Raw genomic sequence first — 23,805 nt, forward strand, 5'->3', positions numbered from 1 at the left:
GTAGCAAAAAGAGTTTTACTAGGGATGATCCAAACAATAATAAGTCCTTTAACAAACAACATAAAATAAACCATACTCAAAATTGGTCTTCTGGCATCCATGCACCTTACTTTATAACCCGTGCCTAAACACCCATCCCCTGAATTGATTTAATTTGAAAATGCAAAAGATACAAATAAACTGTTATTAAACTTTTTTGTGTAAGAAGGATGTTACATGAAGGAAGCAGGGAGACATAAAAACTAACTACAATAGCCCAAGTGCCAACCAGCATTAATAGCTACACCCTCATGCAACTCCAAATATTATTTAATATTAACATATGGGTATGAAATAAACAGTTAAAGGTAGAGAAAAGCTTAGAATAATTAACTTAGGAGTAAAAGGAGCAGAATCTCAAAGAGACCCAACATATAAAGCTTTCTAACAGATATTTAACTTGTATTTTTAGCTATGCAAACAGGCATATAAGGTTGGAATAATGTATAGTAGTTTGATTGTACATATTAGTTGAGACTAACACACTAAATAGCAAGATTAGTATAACTTATCACAGACAGTAAAAAAGAAAAAAAAAAACAGATGTTACTATAACTGGCATTTCCGAGGGTAATGGCACAATCAATAGAAATTATTTAAATGCTAGTCTAAATCAAAACATGCACCAAATACAAAGTAAGGCAATGTTTAAACCCACCAAAGTAACCAACTGAGTTTGCAAAGCATTTGCAGTTATATCCATTGATACTTATAAAACACATAAGCATATATTTCATCTCCATAAGATTCAGAACAGTTATTGAACTGCAACATTGGAATTAAATAAGTTTAGATCAGACTTAATCTCCAGTATAGCAATTTACATAGGTAACGATAATTTGCAAACATTAAGAGAAACAGAAGATATACATATAACCTACATTAACTAGAAATAACACAACCTAACAAAATGCATTTTTAATCTAATTATAATGCTACTAACATTACCCTGGCCAGTATCCTTTAGTGTTCTTTCAGTTTTCAGCATCACAATGAACTAAAACAGTGAATACAAAATCCATTTCTACATAAAATAATGTAGTTCGCGATTTTAGCGTTCCCAGTAATGCACTGCTTCTTTTCTCACGCTCTCAGACCTCGTGACATCATCGGCCAATGTTTTCATTGCATTCTGGGTAATGGAATGTTAAAACAGATATGGAGACTTGAAAACCCTCGTGGAGCTTGTATACAGGCTTCTCTAGGCCTCTGGAAGCAACGCAGATCGCAAAAAAAAAAAAAAAAAAACGGAGCCTTTAAAGCTGAAGAAATGCAAAATGACAAATCCACAGATACAACAGAAACAGCCGCCAGGAGAGCCAGAACATGTCATAAGAAACCAACTGGACAAATAATAAGGTATGTTGAGCTTAGTTAGCTGCATTTCTTTGCTTGCAGATCTAGGATAATTGTAGCAAATTTATAAGCTATATTTTTTTCTGTAAATGTTTTCAAGCATTACAGTAGAAAGGAGCTGCTTTAGTATAATAGTATTTTTTTTTTTTTTTTTTTAAATAGCCATGTCGTAAGATTTAAATAACAGGTTGTTCCTTGAAGACTTGCATAAATGTTTTCTTAGCATCATCCAGAGAGTGTATAAGGAACTTTTGATCATTGAAAGAGAGAATGGCTGGGTACTTCATTTGGAACCGTGTATCCTTTTTTATTAGCAAAGAACAGAAAGGGGCTAGAGCTTGTCTCTGGGCTTTAATGGGCTGAGGAAAATCTTGTGAAATTGAAATCCTGTATACTCTCCATGAAATGTTTTTCTTCTTCTTTGCAGCCATAAGAAGTAAATTGACATGTGCAGCAATAAGGAGTTTTGCATAAATTTGTCTAGGTTTAGCTTCATTTTGATATCTTCGTAGCGCTCTATGGACTCTTTCAACAGTAATTTCTTTTGTAAGAGTTTTATTTCCAGTAATATGTTCAAAAATCTCGGTTACTATTACAGGTAATTTGGCTTGATCAAACTTTTCAGGAATACCACGTATTATAATATTGTTTCTCCTGCTTCGAGCTTCTAAATCAGTTATTTTTTGTTGTAAATCATTTATAAGTTTGTCATTCGCATTTACCTTGGTTTGTAGATCCTGTATCTGCATCAAGTTCTCTTCAGGTTTTTGTCGATTGAATTGATTCTTGTTATGATTTCATCCAGGTTTGAACCAAAATAATTTAACTTGTCTGAAAATAGCTTGAAATCCTCTTGAAAGGGTTGTAATGCAGTCTTAATGTCCTCAAGTGAAAGTGCAGAGTCACCTTTGGATTTAGTATTCCCTTTGTTCAGCTCTTGTGTTGATTTATTTATTTTTTTGCCTCTTGGTTATTACATCCTTCTCAGGAGTAATTATAGAAGAAAGTTTAGTTTTTGAAGTTGTAGAGCCCATGGATTCTTGCTGACTAGCCATCTCTAAATGCAATAATTTACAGGGTTATAGCAGAGTTGAGTGGCTTAGAATTTCTTTTATAATCTTCTCTTATTTAGAACACAGTTATTTGCAGAGAAGGATTCCACTATGTGGCCTCGGCCCTCCACAGAATGAGTACAGGTAGGTTGTTTAAGAAAAAGTTAAAAATTAGCTTTTTTTTTTTTTTCCAAAATACAGAACTCAATCGTATCCTTTAGACTTATTTAAGTAGAAATACTCCTTTTTTTTTTTTTTTTTTTTTTTATTTTTGATGCCAGATTCAGATTATTTTGAGCAGATAGAATTAGCTGGTACAGGAGCAATAGAAAGTGTGTGTTTAGTGCTCGGCGGCCATCTTGAACTTCAATCTTCTCAGATGTTTTGTTTCAGTATAAATACATAAGAAACAAAAATGTATGTACATTTTCATGTTTCATCCCCAATCCTTTTTAACTCACTACAAACACACAGAATTATATTTACTTTCCAAAAAAGGAAAAGTGTGCCTTCATGTATGGGCAAATGCCTCAAATAGAGAGCTACATCTAAATCTACAGGCTTTATCCATTCTAGAGTTAGGTTTAATCATGCTGAAAATGCTTGTCAGAGCCTGTGTCCATCCCCCACCCACACCATCCATTCTTATCCCACCTAAATTTCCCTCACATATGTCAAAAACAACTAGTTTATTCTCAGTCACTTGATTTTTATCTTCAAGAAAGAGTGCCTTGGCTGCCCTTAAATAAATAGATTTAGCATTGTTGTGATTTATATTGAAGTGATTTCTGCTACTGGGAATGCATTTGATTGCATTACCTTTAATGCATCAGACTTCATTTGTTTTCACTGAACTGCTGTCACTTCTCCTTTAAGTACTAATTTTAGTGTTTTCCCATACAGATGCCTCAAAGTTCATGGTTCAGTTATTTTTCTTATTAATTGCCTGTGGGTAGATAAAAGAAGACTAGCTAATGGTTCTGCAATTTCATGTTTATCTCAAATGCTAGAAAACTATAGATCTGAAGTTGTTAATCTTCTTCCTGTTCATCACTGATGGGTTCGGTTCAGAGCCCTCAGAACTGAGTCAGCATTATAACAAGCTTGCGTGTACCAAAAACTCTTGAGCTAAGCTACTACCCACAATGCCCTTCACTCAGTTACCTCAGATCTCGCTTGCTGCACAGCCATATAGCAGCGTTTCACCGAGCTCTCCAGCTAAGTGTTATATTTTTCAAGGGGGTCCCCGAAATCAGGACTTCAGAGATTCTTTCTTGGGAAGACCGTATCAGCGCTCCTGAAACACTGCCCATTTGCTTTCCTCTGGAAGCAGTCAGGGCGCGTTTCTCTCTGCACCAAGCTGCCTGGCTCTCTATTATAAATGATCAGTGGGTGCAGAGAATAATTTCCAGAGGCTATCACATTCCCCTAATCTCTTATCCAAGACCTCCGAAATCCCTTCCCAATGTTCCACCCAGTCAAAGGGAGGAGGCAGCTTCCGAAATCTGAAAGCTATGTCAAAAACAAGTCATCCAACAGGTCCCCCCAGACCAGTGCAGATCAGGGTTTTACTCGAGATACTTTTTAGTGCCAAAGAAGACCGTGGACTGGAGGCCCATTTTGGATCTCAGCAGTCAGTGGTTCAAACCAAATTCTGCATCGCATAGTCACGATTCAATCCATCCTCCCCTTTCTGTGGGAGGGTGTGTGGATGTGCTCGTTAGATCTCCTTGATGTGTATTAATACATCAAAATGGACAAGTGCTCCAGGAGTCTCCTTCACTTCCGGCTGGGAGCCAATCACTACCAATTCAGAGCCCTGCCATTTGATGTCTTGACAGCCCCCTGAGTCTTCATGAAATACCTAGCAGTGGTCACAGCTCATCTGAGACTTCAGGGATTCCAGGTGTTTCTGTATTTAGACGATTGGCTCCTCTCCGCCCCCACCAAGCACCTTCTGGTCAGAGCCCTCCGCTACACTCTTGTTCTAGCGGAGTTGCTGGGCATCACTATCCACTGGGAAAATCCAATCTTCAGCCCTCGCAACAATTGGAATTTATAGTAGCAATATTCAACACTCAGTTAAGTCTGGTCTCTCTTCATCCTCACAGGCTTCAGAGATTAAGGGCACAAGTTCAGGTGATACTCTGTCAAAGGAAGGTGTTTGCAAGTGAAGTTCTTCAGGCTCTGGGGTCTATGGCAGCAGCCATCCCAATTGTTCCCCTAGCCAGATTACACATGAGACTACTACAATGGCTCCTTCTGTCCCAGTGGATATCCAATCTTCATCCCCTGAGCTCACAGATTCTCATCACCAACACCTGCAAACAAGATCTCCTCTGGTGGATGAGTACAGATGAAAATCTTTGGTGTCGCCCCTTCCAGACTCCCCAACCCAGAGCCATGGTGACCATGGATGCTTCCCTGATAGGGTGGGGGGGCCACTTCCAGGGAAAGTCAGTCCAAGGCATGTGGTCCAGCATAGAGGTCAACTTGCATATCAATGTCCTGGAGTTGAGTGGTGCTATTGGCATTGCAAGCATTCCACCCGCTTCTTCTGTCCGGAATGATTGCTATCCAGTCAGACAACATGTCTGTTGTCTGGTACATAAACAAACAGGGAGGGACCAAATCCTACCCCCTATGTCATGAAGCCATGAGAATCTGGCATTGAGCGATAGCTTCCAACTGCTTTCTGATCGCAATGCATATCTCTGGGATCTCCAACGTGATTGCGGACAGACTAAGCAGATGCATCCTCCGTCCACATGAGTGGTCTCTCAATCTGAGTGTGACAGCAGAAATCTTCAGCCGTTGGGGCCAGCCATGTTGCAATCTTTTTGCCTCCCCCTCAAATGCAAAATGCAGCAGCTACTTTGCCCTCTTTCCCCCTCACAGGAGTCACCGAGAGACGTTTTGATTCACGATTGGCCCACGGGTCTCCTTTTTGCTTATCCTCCGATTCCTCTGATCCCCTTTTTTCTAAGGAAAGCTATTCGGTTGAGAAGCAAAGTGATCTTCATTGCCCCATTCTGGCATCTTTAAGTGTGGTTTCCCTTCCTCCGACCTCATCTGTTTACAACCTCCTTGGACCCTAGACTCTCGTCCGAACCTCATATCTCACCCACAAGGGCTGACTCCACCGAATCTATCCATCCTCAAGCTGACGGCTTGGTTCCTCCACTTCCATTAGTTGCCAGGCAGGAAACCCTCTCCTCATCTGTCCGTGATATTATCCTGGCCTCCCATAAACCATCCACCAAAAAATTTTACAGGGACAAATGGAAAAGATTCTCTATCTGGTCACATAATCAGAAGCTAGATCCGTTCTCAGTTCCTGTAGCCACTACTCTTCATTACCTTGCTGAGTTCAACAATGGCGCGTCAGCTTCCACCATTTGAGTCCATTTAGCAGCTATTTCCAACTTCCATAATGGTTCAGATGGAGTCCCGCTTATTTCCACTTGACTTTGCAAGACCTTCCTCAAGAGAATTTTCCACAGCAGACCTCCCATTAGGCAACCGATGGAGGCATGGAATCTCTCCCGGGTTCTTCAGTCTCTTTCTGTACCCCCTTTTGAGCCTGCTGTAACATGTGATCTAAAATTGCTGTCATGAAAATCCTTATTTCTGGTGGCGGTCACTTCAGCCAGATGAATATCGGAGTTGCAAGCCTTATGTATTAAGAGCCATTATCTGATCTTCCATAAGGACAGAGTATCACTTCATACTAACCCATCCTTTCTCCCCAAGGTGGTTTCTGACTTTTCTGTTAACCAGTCCATTGTGCTCCCTGTATTTTTTCCAAATTATTCAAATGAGAATACTGCCTACATTCATTGGATGTTCATAGACAGTTATGTTTCTACCTGGACAGAACTAAGTCCTTTCACAAGTAGGAACAACTTTTCATTTCCTTTTCTGGCCCTATAATGGGATGTGCAGTATCTAAAGTTGCTTTGTCAAAATGTCTCAGGGATTGCATTAGCTTCTCATACTCGCTTACGAATGAATCTAAGCCTGGTCAAATCAAGGCTCACTCAACTAGGGCTATTGCAGCATCGGTCACTCTAGGGTCTCCATGAATGACATCTGTGCAGCAGCCGTTTGGGCTAAACCCCATATATTCATCAAGCATCACAAATTGGATCTGATTTCCAGGGGAAGAGTGGCCTTTGGCTCAATGGTTCTCAGGAATGTTCTTCCATAAGGGCCACCCAGGTTCTCCAAGTAGCTTGGGATTCTTTCCCATCAATGATGAAGAGGAAGAAGATTAACAACTTTAGATAAAGAAGTTATGTCTTACCATAACGTTCCATCTGAGTTGTTGATCTTCTTCCAGTCATCGCATCCCTTCCACCGACCCCCCGCCAAAGGCTCCTGGCAGATGATCTGGGTCTTTGTGGTGTTTCAGGGTTTCTGCACAGAGATGGCGTCTGACTTTCTGTTTTCTTCTATATGTTGCATGCAAACTCGATCTGAGGTAACTGAGTGAAGGGCTTTGTGGGTAGCAGCTTAGCTTGAGAGTTTTTGGTGCATGCAAGCTTGGTATAAGGCCAAGGCTCAGAACCGAACCCATCAGTGATGACTGGAAGAAGATCAACAACTCAGATGGAACGTTATGGTAAGACATAACTTCTTTTTTTACATGATTTAGTGTACATTTCTACCTGTATGCATAATGCCAGGGAAACAACCATAATTTAATATGCACATATGATCAATTCACTGCAAACTATTTACCTAAGCAGCCCAATATCACAGGCATTATAATGCCTATATCAAGCCTTTATCTTGTTATACTTAAAAACAGATGCATCGCAGTTGGGGGAAAGAGTGCTTTCCTTTTATCATCACTGGTATTAAAGAGCAATCATTGATAAGACTTTCCTCACCTTACATTTAATGTATATCTGCATACTATATAGAACTACTTTACAGTGTAATGGGCCCTTGGCTTAAGGAAAGTTATTATACATATATTAATTAGAAAAAAAGAACTTTTTTTTACTTGCATTATCCTTCTGAACATTAAAGACAAAGTGGGAATTATTAGAGTCCTCCCTCCACAGTCCACTAACTTCCAGCAACCCCCGCTGGGGCTTTTTGGAGAAGCACAGTTCCCATGTCCAAACTGCATCTCATGAAAAGACACCTTACAGTCATCCATTTATTTCCTGCTTTCATATTCTCCTGGAGGTTGGCATAATGGTTAAGATAGTTCATCCATTTATTTCCTGCTTTCATATTCTCCTGGAGGTTGGCATAATGGTTAAGGTGTTTACCTGACCGCAAGTACAGGGTTTGATTCTCACCTTTGGTCACTGTGTATAATAATGTGTAGACTAATTGCCTAGTATTTACCCATGAGTCCTGTCAATCTTCTTCCAATTCTAGCCCACCCAACACCAGTCTCTGGTTGAAGTCTAAAGTACTGCTAATATTTCTAGTCTACTCCTGAGCTTTTTTTTTCTGTTTCTCAATCATTTTCCTTTGGAACACTGGAAAAGGTTTAACTGGCAAGTACTGTCTGTGGGCTTTGCCCCTGTCAGAGGACTGAGAAACAGAATCCCCTTCAAGTTGCTCACTCACGTTTTGCAGGGTAAACTTTTTTTTTATTTCCTCCTCCACCTGTTCTGCACCCAAAAATGTATTTGCTACTTCTAAAAAAATATTCAAGACAACTGGATAAAGCACTTTGAATACCATACCCACCAATCAGCATCCTTTGGTTGCAGGGATAACGTCACATCTCTGCCAGGTGTACAGTGAATAATAATTTTCCATGAATGCTCTGTTGTGCCCCATTGATATTACATTACCTTTCTGCCACAGATTTATCAGGAGCAACTCCTTCTGGTGATAAGGAGGCTGAGGCTTAAACTGGTAAATATTTCAGTGCACTACCCCAGTAAATAAATATATATAAGCAAAACAAAGTAAAATATGACTTCATCACTTCTTCTGTTGGTTTTGGCTTTTTTTCTCAAGGCCAAATTTGGAACATAGGCATGATATGCCCTTCCAATTAACTAATCCTTCTGTGAAATGCAAATCCAGTTACTTGTTTGTACTTTCATAAAATTATGCAGTCTGCTTCTTCCAGTTTCTCAGGTACAGCAGAACCCCCCCCCCCTTTTTTTTTTTTGCTCATTCTGTCTTCCAGCTCTACTCATTTTTTAAGACTTTTCTTCATGAGAAGCTTTAATTTCAACCAGTTTTGCTTCATTTCATCCTCTGATTTCTGCAGTTTTATCAGTTCATCTGAATAAATACTTAAGGCTTCTTCTGTTCTTTCCAGGCTTTTCTCATTTGACTTAAAGCATTTCTAAAGTGTCTTACTTTCTTTTTGAACACATTTATTTTTCCTCTATATTACAGGGAGCCATCTCCTGTACTGAGGCTAAAACCTGAACTGCATTTTGCTGAACAACTGCAAGGCTGTTCCCTATCAATGCTTTTTCTTCTGCTTTTCTAGTTAATTTTCTCTTACTTTCTACAGATTTCTTCTTCACTGACATCCAGGCAGTATAGTGACTAACCAGTAACTGACTTTGTGGGGCTCTTATTTAAAGTTTGTGTTTTCACATTGTGAGAGTTCTAATTAACTTGTTGAGCAGTGTGCAGTCATCTTGGAAGTTCTCAACACATAGTCAGTATTATTGATCTCAGTCAGGGGATCGTCAAGCACTCCAGTGGAATGTCATGATTGAAATTCATTTAAAAGCTAGTCCAGGTTTGAGGGACTTGGGCTATTACAACAGTTTAGGAAAAATACATGTAGGACTTTCATAGGTGAATACTAGGATAACTCCCCTTATATGTCCAAATGACCCTTACCATGATTTGTATTCCTATACTTCCCATTTGTGAATGAATGTTTCTGTGGTCATAGCAGTGAGTATTGAAAGGAGACTCTGCTATTGGATAGAGCATTTAGGTAAATTTCCTAATTCCCATCCGTTGATCTTATGTTTAAATAGGGACAGAGGTGAGCTTTGTTTAACATGAATGGGGAGTTTGCTCCAGAGTGGTGGTATCCTCCGGAATATGTACCTGTCCCTCCAAACTTTTCTTCTTTGTTTATGTTGTAGAAGAAGCTAAGATCTCTGGATCGGGTATGTGATACCATTTATTTGACTTGTGAATGTGTGCAATAGGATTCCTTACAGGACAGGTAAAGATCGCCTCTTAATAGTCCATAAGAGACCAAGTATAGTGATAGAGCTTTGAGGTGGTCTATGTAGGTCATGTGGTTTAGTCCCTGTACTCTGTGAGGAACCTCTGTGGTCAGTCTAGTTGTTGCATATGTCTGAACAGATACACACCAAAGGGGGCATATACTCAATGACGGGCCTGATGAGAGCTGAGTACAGTGGGACGATGACATCTTTGGACCAAGATGCCATCCATTTGCTTATAAGTTGGGTAAAACAGAAGGACTTCCTCACAACAGTAAACACGTGTTGAGCAAATGCTAGTTTACTGTCTACTTATGCTGCCAAATCTCTTACTACTTGATCAGTTCTTAGGGGTGTATTGTCAGTGTGGTAGTTTCCCAAAGGATACAGTAATGCACATTTTACATTTAACTTTAGAACGTAACTGTTCTGACTGAGATTGTGTTATGGTAGGGATCCAGAAATGTGTCCTTTCCCCACTGTAGTGCGATCTTGGAGATGGTATATATAACTGGGGGGAGGTGCTCGATGAACGACATTTCTGATAAATTGCCATTCGACAATGTGGTCATTCAGTGAAATAATAATAAGAGATAGATATTGAATCATAAACTATAACTCAGTACAAGCTCAAGCAGGTGACACACAGCTTTATGACAACTTCATGGAAGATTTCTTATAATTAATAAACAGCGTGAGCATGGAGAAGTTATGAGAACTGGATAGCAACTCTAAGCAGACCTTGATTATTGGTTACTCTATGTTGAGCGGCCAGAGAGACCTGCTCTACTCTATGTTGAGCTGCCAGAGAGACCTGCTCCCTTGGATCCAACCTGCCATAGTCACTGTGACCTGCCTGAGGGAAAGTTATTAAGTAATTAATTAGCAAACCAGTAAGGTATGGAACAGTTATTGTGTGCTGGAGAACTGAAAATGATGTTTTCCCCAGTGAGGTTAAAAACATTATTTCCTTTTGTAAGGGTCCTGGTTTTATGCTGCTGTTCTATGACAACCTGCCTGCCCCTCCTCATATTGGATTGTTAAATTCTCAGGGCAGAATGATAGCTAATATTGTCAGAAGAGAGCCCTTAATTAAAACAGTGAAGTATATCACTCTTTGGGAAGAACCATATGCTTTTGCAAGGATAATTTGCATCTGAATCACCAAAGGAATAGATTTGTAGACTTCATAATCACAAAGTTGGCGAAATCGTTTTTTAGTATTGGAGCCAGGTATATGAAAAAGTCTCCTGAGTTTAAAGGTAAATTTAAATGTTTTATGTGTATGTCGAAAATTTAATAAAGTGAAAAATTTGGAGTTAGTAATAGCAGGTGAAGGATATGATATCACACTTATTACTGAAACCTGTTTTTTTTTTTAAGAAGAATAATTCCCTGTCTGTAGGTCAGTTAGAAAAGGTGTGGGAGGGGGCATTTCCATTTTTTGTACCATAGAGTTTATATACAATATCTTACTGACCACGTATGATTTTGAACTGATAGTGGAATAATTTTTGGTAAAGACATATGGATTGTGCCATTCTTTTTTAGGCCTCCAAATCTAAAATTAGATTTGGATATTAAGCTAGTTCATCACAGTTTTTATCACAACTGTGACATAAATGGCCTGGGCATTGACTGTTGCATGACATCTTCAAAGTCAGTGGTAACTCACCATAAAACTGAAGATTGTATTCAGTATAAATGCACTCATATAGTAAAAGATGCTACCAAAAAAGGAAAGACTCTTGATGTAATCAGTCTTAATAACAGATTATGGGTCCATGGCTGTGAACTTGAATTAGGATCATTGAGCCACCTTTGTGTATCATGCAAGGTTACAATTCAGGAAGAAACATTTAAACAAGAAGGATCCTCCAGGAAATTATGTAGTTTTGATCTGTTCACATTAATGATGAATTAATATCATGAAAATGGTGGACCATCATCGAAGGTAAAAATATTGATGATGGAGAATTTATGATTTTATTATTAAGCTCATTGTAGACTTTGCAAAAGAGCCGAGGAAAAAGCTTTTCCCCTTAGTGGACCAAAAGCCATTCTTGTAACAGAGCCAAAAAAGAAGAACTTATGGAAAATTTGTAAGGAAGTCCCCAGTACTGAAGATAAATTATGTTGCACTGTTGTGAAAAGATCAGGTTAGATGGGATGAGAGCTAATGTGAACAAACGCTTGTGGAAAATGTCAAGAGAAATAACAAGGCAGTGTTCAGACATCTGAGGTTTTATGGGAAAGATATGGCCTCCAGCATCTGATCACTGATTAATTACGTAACTAGAGGAACTGGTAAATGTTTTTGTAGAAAGGTATTTCAACTTAGTTTCATAGGTAAGTACTAGACTGGATGTACTTGCAGGCCATTTTAAGCCTAGCCAGTTTCCTTTCGAAGGTGAGAATTGAATCATGTACATTGTGTCTGAAGTAAGCAGTCTAACCATAATGCAAATCCCCAAGCTCAAATTATTTGTAAACTGGATTTGAACCCTGCATTACTTCTGCTCTTCCTCCATACTCACTGTGTTTACACCTTGAGCCACAGAGGTAGGTAAAGACTTCCATGCTGAAACCTGGTATTGAACCAAGGACCTTTAGATCTTCAGTCTAATGCTCTCCCATCTGAGCTATTTCATCTTATCCTACTTATTGCCAGTAATAAGGAGATCATGAGTGTAGCTCATGAATGAGATGAATGCCCAGTCATTCTAGGAGATAATTTAAGGCTGTAAAATCTTTTAAGATGAATTCTGTGGCAGGACTTGATGGGCTAAATGTTTTTGTTTTGTGTTTTAAGTAACATAATTGAATGTTTAATATATTTGTTTCAAAGGATGTTGGAAGAATCTTTATCCCAAGAGACTGGAAACAGGAAGTTGTGGTACCTATCCCTAAGTAGCAGTCTTGCTCCACTGAAGATAACTGCAGGACTGTAAGTCTAACTTGCAGATTGGAGACATGCTTTGAGAGTTCCGTCATTTATGTATTTTCCCTTGTCATTATACAGAGGTTAGACATTTTCCGTAGTGGATTCTCTCCAGGGAGCTCTTGTTTAACTAATTTAATTTGCTTTTATTTACATTTTACAAGCTGTCTAGATCAAGGCCTTACAGCAGGAGTGGTATATCTAGATTTTTGCTAAGGCCTTTGATCTTTGATTTTTTGTTTCATGATGAAATCTTGCAGCAGTTAAATATTAACCCATATATTGTAACATGGGTGGCTAACTGGTTGAAAGATAGGCATTTTATTTTGAGACTAAAGAACTTTCTGAGACTACATTGGCATCCTGTGGGTCTGTTTTGGGCTCCATACTGTTTTGTTTATGACTAGGTTGAGTGTCCAAGAAAATATTTTGCTTTTCTTTTTTAATTTCTCCAAGTCTTTTGGGTTTCTAATACCATGATGGGAATGGACCCCATTCCTAAGTCAAAGTATGACTAAAGTTCATGAAATTAGTGTTGTTTAAATCTTTGATGTTAGCCAGAAGTGCTCTTCACAGCACCCGCAATGTGCCCAGTAATGACTCCTTCTGCAGTTTGTATGGAGTTACTTGTATCGGTAACATATCTAAGTACGACTGAAAATTCTTTTTTATAAGACCTGTTGCTCCTGCTACTATTGGAACTGTCTAGGTGTCCTCCTTTCACATTGTCCTTCATTCTCTTCCTGCAAATGCTGGTATTTTATGACTTTGTGTGTCTTTGTACATTAGACAGTGTAGTCACTGGGTGTATTTTGTCTTCTTTTGCTGGACTACTATATCTGTTTTTCTCGCATATATTTTTGAACTGTTGGTAATGGGTGATTCCATGTGAGATAAACTTCATCATTTTATATAATGCTTTGTGGCTCATGTTTCCAGTGTGTTTCAGCTACTTCAATATTATAATGTTTGCGCAATCTCCAGTGCAACAGTCTTGCCACATTATTATGCCTTTCAGTATACAGTCCTTCTGCCATTAGTATATCACAACCAACAACAAGATGTGCGACTGTATCCAATTCTGTTTTACAAAACCTACATTTGTCTGTTTCTCCCACATGTTCAGCGGACTTTGTAAACCAATATGTGCATAGTCTACTATCTTGGGCTGCCAATATCAACCTTTTGTCTTTTGGTTTAAATTTACCTCTCCTTAACCATGCATTTGATCCTGATCAATACAAAGTTGTTCCAAGAGATTTCTATAATTGCAGCTATATTTATACATTTTTCACATTTTTTGCCTTCTCATCTGATGCTTCTCCTTATAGTCTTTCTTTTGTTTTTGACACATTCAGTTGTTGCCTGCTGTTTATATACTTCTGGTTTGATTTCCATTCCCACTTGACACTAATGTGCTTCTGCTGAACTAAGGACGTCATTTTAGACCTCTTCTCCTCATGTTTCCACACTTTCACTACATTTGGGTCTTTTGAGGTCAGAAGATATGTATGCAGTCCCATGACTGCAGATCTGTAGATACAATCAATTTCAAAGAGGCCCATACCTCCTTCAGAATGGAGAATGCATTGTCTTGGTATACTGTGATGAAGCATCCTTCTTGTTTTCCTGTTCAGCCTATCCAACACCTCTTGGGAGCAGTCAATCACTCCAAAACTGTAGGTTAGGACCTTCATCAGTTCCCAAATATTTATACACTCCCTCTTGCTCAAGTTCTGTTATATCACATTCCTGTCCCAAACTGATTGGTGCTGCAGATTTCCTGCTTTAAAGGTTGCTTTTGCACATATATCAAGACATTCTTATATCATCTAAAAATGTTTTGACCATTTGCAGTTGTGCTTTCAGTTCTTCATCAGATAAACTATACAATTGTAAATCATCTACAAAAAGAAGAGGAAAGGTCTTTACACTTTGTTGTTTTCTGGCTGCCGAATTGTAGCCATGACCTAATTTGTTAAGTAGACAGCTTAATGGGTTAAGGGCAAGACCATAGAGCAGGGGTGACAAAGCGTCACCATGGAATATCCCCCTTTGAATTTTTATCCCTGGAATAATAATCTGTCCCTTAACATGGCTTAATTGCAAAGTGGTCTGCCACTGTCATGATCACTGTAATGTAATTAATCAGTGTAGGGTGTATCTTATACATTTTTAAGCACTCTTTTATCCATGAATGTGGGATACTGTCAAACTATTTTTTGTAGTCTATCCATGCCATACTTAAATTCTTCCCATTTTTACAGTTTTCCATTATGACTTTATTTAACAGCAAGTGATCCTTTGTTCCATATGACTTTCATTTATTTCCCTTTTGTTCTGTTGCCATGGTTGAATTTTCTTATAAATGACTATAATCTCTCTCTGCATCAATTCCAGTATATAGTTTAAGCATTGTTGGAAGGCAAGTTATTGGTCTGTAGTTTTTAGGAGAGCTTGCAGGTTCACTGTTAAGTTGGAGTATTGTTTTTCCTGTTGTTAACCAGACTGGTGTCTGTTCAGGGTGTGCATATAAGTAGTTCTTACTCATGGCTAAATCTTCATGTAAAGATGTTAATACTTTTAGCCAGAAGTTAGGTACTACATCTGGGACTGTGGTTTTCCAATTAGGCACTTTTCTTAACTTTGTTTCAGTCTCTCTCATCATTACTTCAACCAGTGGCGGCTGGTGACTTCAAATCAAAGGGGGGGCTGCAGGAGACAGCTGAGTGGGTGGGGTCAATGGGAAGGGGTGTGGCCAACTAGAAAGGGGAGGAGCTATGCTCAAAACCACAAAAACTAACTAAATACACTGCCCTGGGTGCCAAACCGTCATTATCAGAGTCCAATCAAGACAAAATGAAGTGCAGAAGAATACAAATATTTCAATGCATTGGCTGCATGACAGCTTACTTAATATCTAGATGGAAACAAAAAGGTTGTGAGGCATGAACAAATAAATTACTTTTTAAATACATTAATGGAATGCTAGTCAAAATCAAGTATAAGAAAAACAAGCAGCACTCAACTCAAACCACTTCTTGCACTGCAGTTCTAATTATAATTTATATTCAGCTTTATTAAAGTACCAAGTAACATGCTGAAAGTAGAAATCTCTGATGCCCCCACTTGTAAAAATGTTTCTTTTCCAAAAAAAAGACCTGCTGCCTGACAACTATCTACTTGTGTCATGGGGAAAACATGATCAAAGTAAAAAATGAAAAGCAAACAAGAAATAAGCTCAAGATACATTGCTTAAAAGGATTACTGTACAGGTTATGGACCACATGATTGGCATTCTGTTTAGTTTACGGGTAAAGCCTGCAGAGATGACTGGAAGTCTCCAAGTGTAATGAGCTTCTTAAAATAATGTAATCCTGTCCTTTATTACAAATACTGTCATATGCATTTCAATACCCAAGGCTTATACATTATCTAGTTAAGTATTCTCTATATGGCAACAACAGAAAGGCTTTCAATGTTGGTAATTCCTTAACAGTATGCTTATTAAAGCTTACTTGCATCTTACGATCTCAGCCAAGCTTACCTGATGGTCATTAAAGTATTGCTACTTAAACACAGAGCAACAGGCACTTTGAGTAATAAGCATAAATCAACAGTACAAAAAATATGATAGAAACCAGACCATTCTGCAAAAATCAAGGACAGATGAAAAGCCACTCTAGTACTTGTGTCTACCTTGGATGGGGGGGAATACTCTGCACATTTACACTGCATAACTACTCCTTGCCTTGCTTCGACACATCCAGAGTCACTACATGGGGGAGTGGGGTGCAACAAATATGTCACAATTTGAAATGTCTCTGGCTGACTGTGATGGCCCTGACACATTTGTCATACCTCTCAACCTCAGAGCAAGAAATCTGGACAAAGCCATACAAAGGAGTGTCACAAAGGCCCAAAAATAAGGACAATTTTTAAATATTGCTCTTATAAACTTAGAAAGATAATAGAATAGGTCTTGCATTAGTATGAATTTTCTGAATGGTATGAAATCTGAAACTCAAATGTCTGTCATTATTTTCTAACTTCAGTCTTTAATGATTTGTCACTAATTTGCCAAAAAAACACACAATTTTATAAAAAATGGACCAAAATGTGATGTAAAAATATAAAATAGCCACACAATACAGCTGGGAACCTGTCAAAGAAGGGACACTAATATTAGTACAGCTAACTTGAGCAGTTGACAAAATAAAAGACTCTACATGCATTTCTGAAATAAAAGTAATCTATAACTCTGATTATTACAGTTATTTCTTAATTGTAAACCCTCCATGTTTTCTTCCAAAATTGCTTTTTTGCGGAGGGATTATCAGGGGGAAGAGCAACATTTTGAGCCAAAATCAGGGACAGTTGAAAGGTTTGGCTATGCCTAATTCTATAAAGCAATTTATTATACAATAAATCTGGACAAGGCCAAATATATTGGGGGAACATATAAACAGTACTAAAAATTGCTCTTGCATAAACTGAGACAGTTGATAGAACAACAGGTCTTACTTTAGCATGCATTTTTCTGAAGGTTGTGAAGTCTGAAACTCAGTGTGTCATTATTTAGTGACTTAATTCCTAAATGATTTGCCAGAAAACCACAAATTTTATGAGGAACAAACCAAAAATAAGAAGCAAAAATCTATTCATTCTTTGCAAATCTGGACAATTGGGAGGTATAGTTCAGCTGGGGCTGTCTTTAAGTTTGCCGCCCTTCCCCCTCACAAAATCATGGTCGAATGGAGCCTCCCCCTGCAGCCATTCCAATGATCCATTACTTGGCTATTTCATTCCATTTACCATAAACACTAATGTGCATACTGATTTACTTCTATGATGATTTGGACTTCATTTGAAAGTTTTATTTTGCATTTTACAGCACAAACACTAAGACATCTGCTAAACAAACTTAGCATTAAAACTTCTCTACCCTTGAAACTCACATTCATTGAAACAGCATTGAAACCCACATTCAAAGAAAATACATTTTACCAGTGGCAGATAAAGATTAATTCTAGGCTGTTTTCAAATCATAGGCCCCTTGCGTATGAAACATACATGTGCTCTTTGATACACCTTCCTATTGTTTTGAACATTTTTCCAGTAAACTATGAAACAAAACGCATGCACCAATAATGACAAAACTGCCCAATTCAGAACATCTTTCCAGTAAACAATGAAACAAAATGCATGCACCCATAATGACAAAACTGCCCAGTTCAGAACATTTCCATCATAAAAGTCTACTCAAACTTCTACAGTCCACCATTATTAGTAAATATGCACAATTCTACAGTCCACCATTATCAGTAAATATGCACAATTCTACAGTCCACCATTATCAGAAGAAATTCTTATTTACTTTACATATTGCATGCATCTTTTTTGTATTGTCTTGATTTTACCTAGTTTAAAAGTGGAGCTTTTCTCCCCGGGCCTCTACTGAAAATGGACATGTATCCAGTTAGACTAGACCGGTCAATAAATGTAAATAAATAAATAAATAAATCAGTAAATATGCACAATCTCTGAAGAAGTAAAAAAGTCATCTAAATAATTCCACATTAAATAAATATGTAACTACTGAAGAGGTTGCTGCTAGCAAACACCTTTATATTTCATGGTTTCATCGAAAAATAAAGTGTCTTGACGCCCCTGAGGAATAAATTGCCTATATTACATTAAAAATGATAAGCTCGTAATATTGCAATAGGAAATGGATGGCAAACTGATAACAGGCTCATAGTTAGTATCTTAACTTTTTCAGTACGGCAGCATTCACCCCTTGTGAGAGTAGAACCAACAACCTTCTGCATCAAAAGCAAGTACACAACCTGTTGTGCTATTAACAATGCAAGCTGACTTAGCATAAGCAGCACTAAACTTCTCTTCCCCTGCAGCTCTCAGCTCCTTGTAAAATCTACTCAATACTCAACTGCATCTCAGCTTCGCAGCACAAGAAATCTGGAAAAAGCCAAATTTATTGGGGGGGGGGGGTCAAAAGTCCAAAAACCAGGGACACATTAAACATTGCTTGTATAATCTTGGAAAGTTGCTAGAATAAATGCTGTGTTACCACCATAAATTTTACTGCCAAGGTCCCTGTGCAAAAGAGTCAGAGCAACATACCACTATGCCAAATCACCTGCTTTGTGAAAGAAAAATGCTGTGTTACTGCCATACATTTTACTGCCAAGGTCCCTGTGCAAAACAGTCAAAGCAACATACCACTACACCACATCAGCTGCTTTGTGAAAAAGCTGAAGACTGAAACTTAAATGGCTATCATTTAATGAATTCAGTTCTCACCATAGCTGTCAACCTCTTAGCACAAAACACCTGGACAAACCCAGTAATGAGGGAATACAGCCCTCAAACATATTCAGCGAATTCAGTTCTTGCCATAGCTGTCAACCTTAGCACAAAAAACCTGGACAAAGCCAATAATGGGGTAATACAGTCCCAAAAATAAGGACAGATTTCAAATATTCATCTTATAAACTTAGAAAATTGCTAGAATAAAAGGTTGTGTTAGTATGTAATAAAAGGTTGTGTTACTGTGTATTTTCTGAAGAATATGAAGTCTGAAATTCAAATGCCTGTCAATTTTACTTCTTACGGAACAAAAACAATTTTCAGCAGCGGCCCAGGGAGAAATACTGCAGACACATGTCTTTGTAAAATGGCACGACACCAGAGCAAATCCACACAAACACAGGGATGAGATGCAGACTCCACACAGAAGGCACCCCAGCCAAGAATCAAACCAGAAAACCTATAGCTGTGAGGCAACAATGCTACCACTGCACCATCAAATATGTAAGGATTTAAACATTCAAAAACCTGAAGTATGAAATTCAAATGCCTGTCAATTTTATTTAACATTTGTTAATCAGGACAGTCTGACTTGGAACAAAAAACAATTTTTAGCAGAGGCCCAGGAAGAAATAATGCAGACAAGTCTTTGTAACAATGGAGGACACAAAAGCAAACCCACACAAACACAGGGAGAAGATGCAGACCCCACACAGAAGGCACCCCAGCCAAGAATCAAACCTGAGAATCTGCAGCTGTGAGGCAACAATGCTACCACTGCACCATCAAATATCAAGCATTGTAACATTTAGAAACCACATATATTATGAGGAACAGATCAGATCAAATATGAGGCAAAAATTTGCAATTTATTTACAAATGGTGGTGGATAGGGAATTCAGCTCCTTAACACCTGCATACAAGGTACAGGGTTCAAGCCTGAGGTATTCCCTACCACACTACCATGAGTTTGTTCTAGTCACCAGTATACACACACACAGCAGGGAAGGAGCACCTGATAAAAGTGTGGTGGAACAACAGCTTCACAACCACCCTACTGGTAGTGACAGGCACAACTGGTACCACAGGTAAAGCAGTAACATATAGACCAGATATATAAACACTGACAGTCATACAGTGACAGTGCAGTATTACATAAAACAAACATGATGCATGCAGTGTTAACACTGGGTTATGCTGGGCAGTGAATTATTGTATTATATTGTACATCAGACATTTTCACATACACCACACTGTCATGAATGTGTGCAAGGGTAGCTAGGGACACATTGATATATGGCTATCTACACACACACACACACACACACACACACACACACACACACACACACACACACACACATTGGGAGGGAGTAGCATGTCACAGAAAGTGAAGAGGGGTGGTTTATGGTGATAGATGTTCTTTATCCAGGGCAGTTTCCTCCTGCAATGGAGTGGAAATGTCACTTCCTGACTGTGACCTGTGAATACTCCACTAGCTTGTTGCAATGGGGGTTGGGTTCCCACCAACAAATATGGTGTACGAGTGAGTAACCATGATCTGGATGGAATCCTCTGGCAAGGTGTCCTAGTGGTGGCTAGTTGTCATGGCAACCCACAATAAGAATGTGGGACAGTGTTGTACACTTCCACATGCATATAAGGACTGTGTGCTCTAAGATGGTTCCCCATATGGCCACTCCTGGTATTTACAGTATTCAACAACAACACTGCCAGTGTATGCAGTTATGGTGACACTGGCAATCCTCCATGTGGAGGTAAAGATGGAACCAGTGTCTGCCACCACAGATCTCATAAGACCAATCAGCACTGTGACCCTAGACTCCATGTCCTCATGGATGCAACATGACCTGATACATACCTGTTAACTACTTCACTTCTTGTAGAGTGCTCCAGTTTAAAGTATAGAAGTAACAACTGCCCCAGTGTTCTGCTTTAAATGATAACTGCTCTGCTTTCTACATTGTTATTGGCTCAGCCCCAACAGGGCAATGAACCAGTGAGAAGCTAAGTTTTTGGAGAGTGTCACCACTCAAGGCAAGCAGACAATCCAATCACTGTTTGCACTACTGGATACTGAATTTGAGTGACTGCATGCAAGAAAGAACTTTGGTATTTTAAAAATGTTACAATGAGCTATTAACATTGATATGTTTTATGTGGCAATGTTTAAGATTAAGTGGCAGGGTTGGGAGGGTGGCCTAATGGTTAAAGTGTTTGCCTTACAAATGCAAGGTGCAGGGTTTGAGTCTCGCAAGGGATAATTGGCTAGGCTTAAAATTGCTTGCAATGGCAGTTAGTTTAACAGTCATGTATGAACCCAAGTTGCTGCCGGAATACATACATATCTGGTTTCAGTACAATGAGAGCACTCCCTGTTTATCAGGATCTTTAGCCCCACGGATAACAGTAGGGAAGTATTTGCATTAGACAGAAACACCATCATCTCATGTCAAATTGCCCACAACTCTAGCTTAGAGTTTTTGTAAATCCAAATCATCCTTAAGAAATTCAACTATTACTTCATTGGTAGCTATAGATATCCAGTGATGTCTGCCATATAGCATGGGAATTACCTTAATATCACTGAGGGGTTAAATATTAAACTAAATCTCTTCATGCTTGTAGACTTCAATTATCCAAGCATTGATTGTCACACTTGCACCTCTAAAAATGAATATGCTTAGCATTTCCTACATTTTGTTAATACCAATACACTGGAGCAAATTATAAAACTACAAAGTATATGCTTTAATATCCTTGGCCCTTACCAACCTAGCTCTCATCTGTAACTACCCCACATCCCCTCATGCTTGATTAAATCTGAACACAGATCAACCATTTTTGTCAGGCCTAGGGGTAACATCCCATCACCAAATAAGGCTATTCTCTGGGGCCTCTCCAGGACAAGATTACTTCAGCTTGAAGACCAAGGCAAACTTCCCAATGGTTCCCCACAAATATACCCAACCGAGAGACCTGCCACATTCAGCTCTGACTTTTATCAATTCCTAAACAGTTACATACAAAAGTCAGAATCCATTTGCCCTAAAATGATGGTCATTTGAAAAAATAAACCTCTCTGGTGGAACTTCTGTATTAATAAGCTGTTTGACAAAACAATGGAAATAAAAAAAAGTGTTCAACAAATCCCCTTCTACCTATCTCAAGTCAGCACTTGAAAAATGTAAGCAAGAAACTTAAGTGCACTATTAATAAATGTAAAATGAAATATGCGCTTAAGAAAGCTACAAATACTAAAGGAAACTACAATTGTTTCTTAAAGTTATGTCACAAAATTTACTGTAAGTTCACTGTAGCTAAAATATTTAGAACTACACATACCTTTGTTTCCACTTGGATGGTTTATCTATGATTCCTACTGGCATAAGATAGGGATGGTAAATGTTGAATATGTCCTCTGTGGTGCCTCTGCCCAGCCTGCTGTGGTCCACTATCTCAGTATTATGTAATGCATGATATGTTAACCATGGTTTAAATACCCTCAGCCTTCTTGGACAATGTCTGGCACCATCAGCAGCTGGTCCTTGTATCAGAGCTTGTTGCACATATAAGTTTACAATGGCTGCAACAACCCCCTGTGTTTCAGCATGTGTTGAAATTCAGAGCTAAAGTGTACATGACATGTTCGCTCTTGTTTTATACATCTGAGAATTGCTCTACCATGATTTCTTTCTTCATTAGTTTACAGCATGGCTGATTATACGTTCATTAACATATTCTGCTTGTAATTCTTGATTTGCAGCCAGCCACAATGTGTACTGCTGTTAACTGACTAACAAACTCCCTGTTGGACGTGGCCATCATGCACACAAGTTTAGCAGGAAGTGTAGGCGATCATGAAACTCAGCCTATATCTTGTCCTCCATTTTACTATGTTGTTTTGATAATGCAGTATAGTATTTTGATGGCAATATATGCCTACATATTTAAATTTTGATTTGGTTTTAATTCTTGAAAACCTACTGGATCAATATAAGGGTAATCCTCAATTAAAGGGAAAAGTGCTGATTCTTGTAAATTTCATTTGTAGTTTGATACATTAGAAAATAATTGAGTTGTATTAAATTTTTTTAAAATGTCGGTATATGGGCATGTCAAATATATAGTGACATTATCCACAAAAACTGTTAAAGATAATCTAAAGTCACTACATTTCAGTGAATAGAAATATGTTTTTGTAAATATAAGACTTAAGGGTTCAATATAAATATTTTTACTGTAATTCCTTGTTTTTGTACTTTTCTCTTTGAAGTCACAGGACTTGCAATAACAGGTGTTGCAGTTCTGACACCGAGTCTTTTATTTAACTGATGTCTACCTGACTTATGCTAAATTTGTGACCATATTCTTCCACAATCCCAACTGACTACTGGAAAACTAAATGTAGTGGAGTCAACAAATGACCACTGCAAAACTAAATGTAGCGGAGTCAATTTGTCAGCATTATTGTAGGGGCAGTCACCCACCTGCACTCCCCTCCACGTAGTACCTGCATGAATGCTCCAATGTTAAGAAAAAAAAAACATTCAATATGTATACCTTTTCTCTAAGGTGGAATAACATCAAAAAGAAGTATAGCTGGAGTTAAGCTGCAGGGAGGCAAAGCCTCCCACACTAGGAGAGTACAAGACTATCATCCCACCACCAAAGCAATTATAGTGAAATTATAATGCTTAGCAAAAGCTGTGGTGGCATATGAAGTGGGAGCAAGCTACACACACACACACACACTTACATCCATAGCTGTCCCTCTTACCTGGAGCGACACACAATCCCTTCAATACATGTAGATCCCTTGGGCCATTAACTCCAAATCCCTTGGGCCATTAAATCCATAGCGACACCACCAAGCGAGATCCCC

General features: G+C 38.6%; 1 protein-coding gene and 1 non-coding gene across 2 annotated transcripts in view; one reads left to right on the forward strand and one right to left on the reverse strand.

Moving 5' to 3' along the window:
• The window catches only part of LOC122797053 (polyamine-modulated factor 1-binding protein 1-like), a 2,450,839-nt gene that overhangs the window by 2,420,249 nt on the left and 6,785 nt on the right, over positions 1–23,805 (forward strand). The gene's annotated exons all lie outside the window — the stretch shown is intronic.
• On the reverse strand, positions 12,208–12,280 carry TRNAF-GAA. The gene has a single exon. It is a non-coding gene; the product is annotated as a tRNA-Phe (tRNA).

Source organism: Protopterus annectens, chromosome 3.part0, assembly GCF_019279795.1.
Source record: "Protopterus annectens isolate FY-2018-M chromosome 3.part0, PAN1.0, whole genome shotgun sequence".
In the NCBI taxonomy this organism is placed as follows: Eukaryota; Metazoa; Chordata; order Ceratodontiformes; family Protopteridae; genus Protopterus; species Protopterus annectens.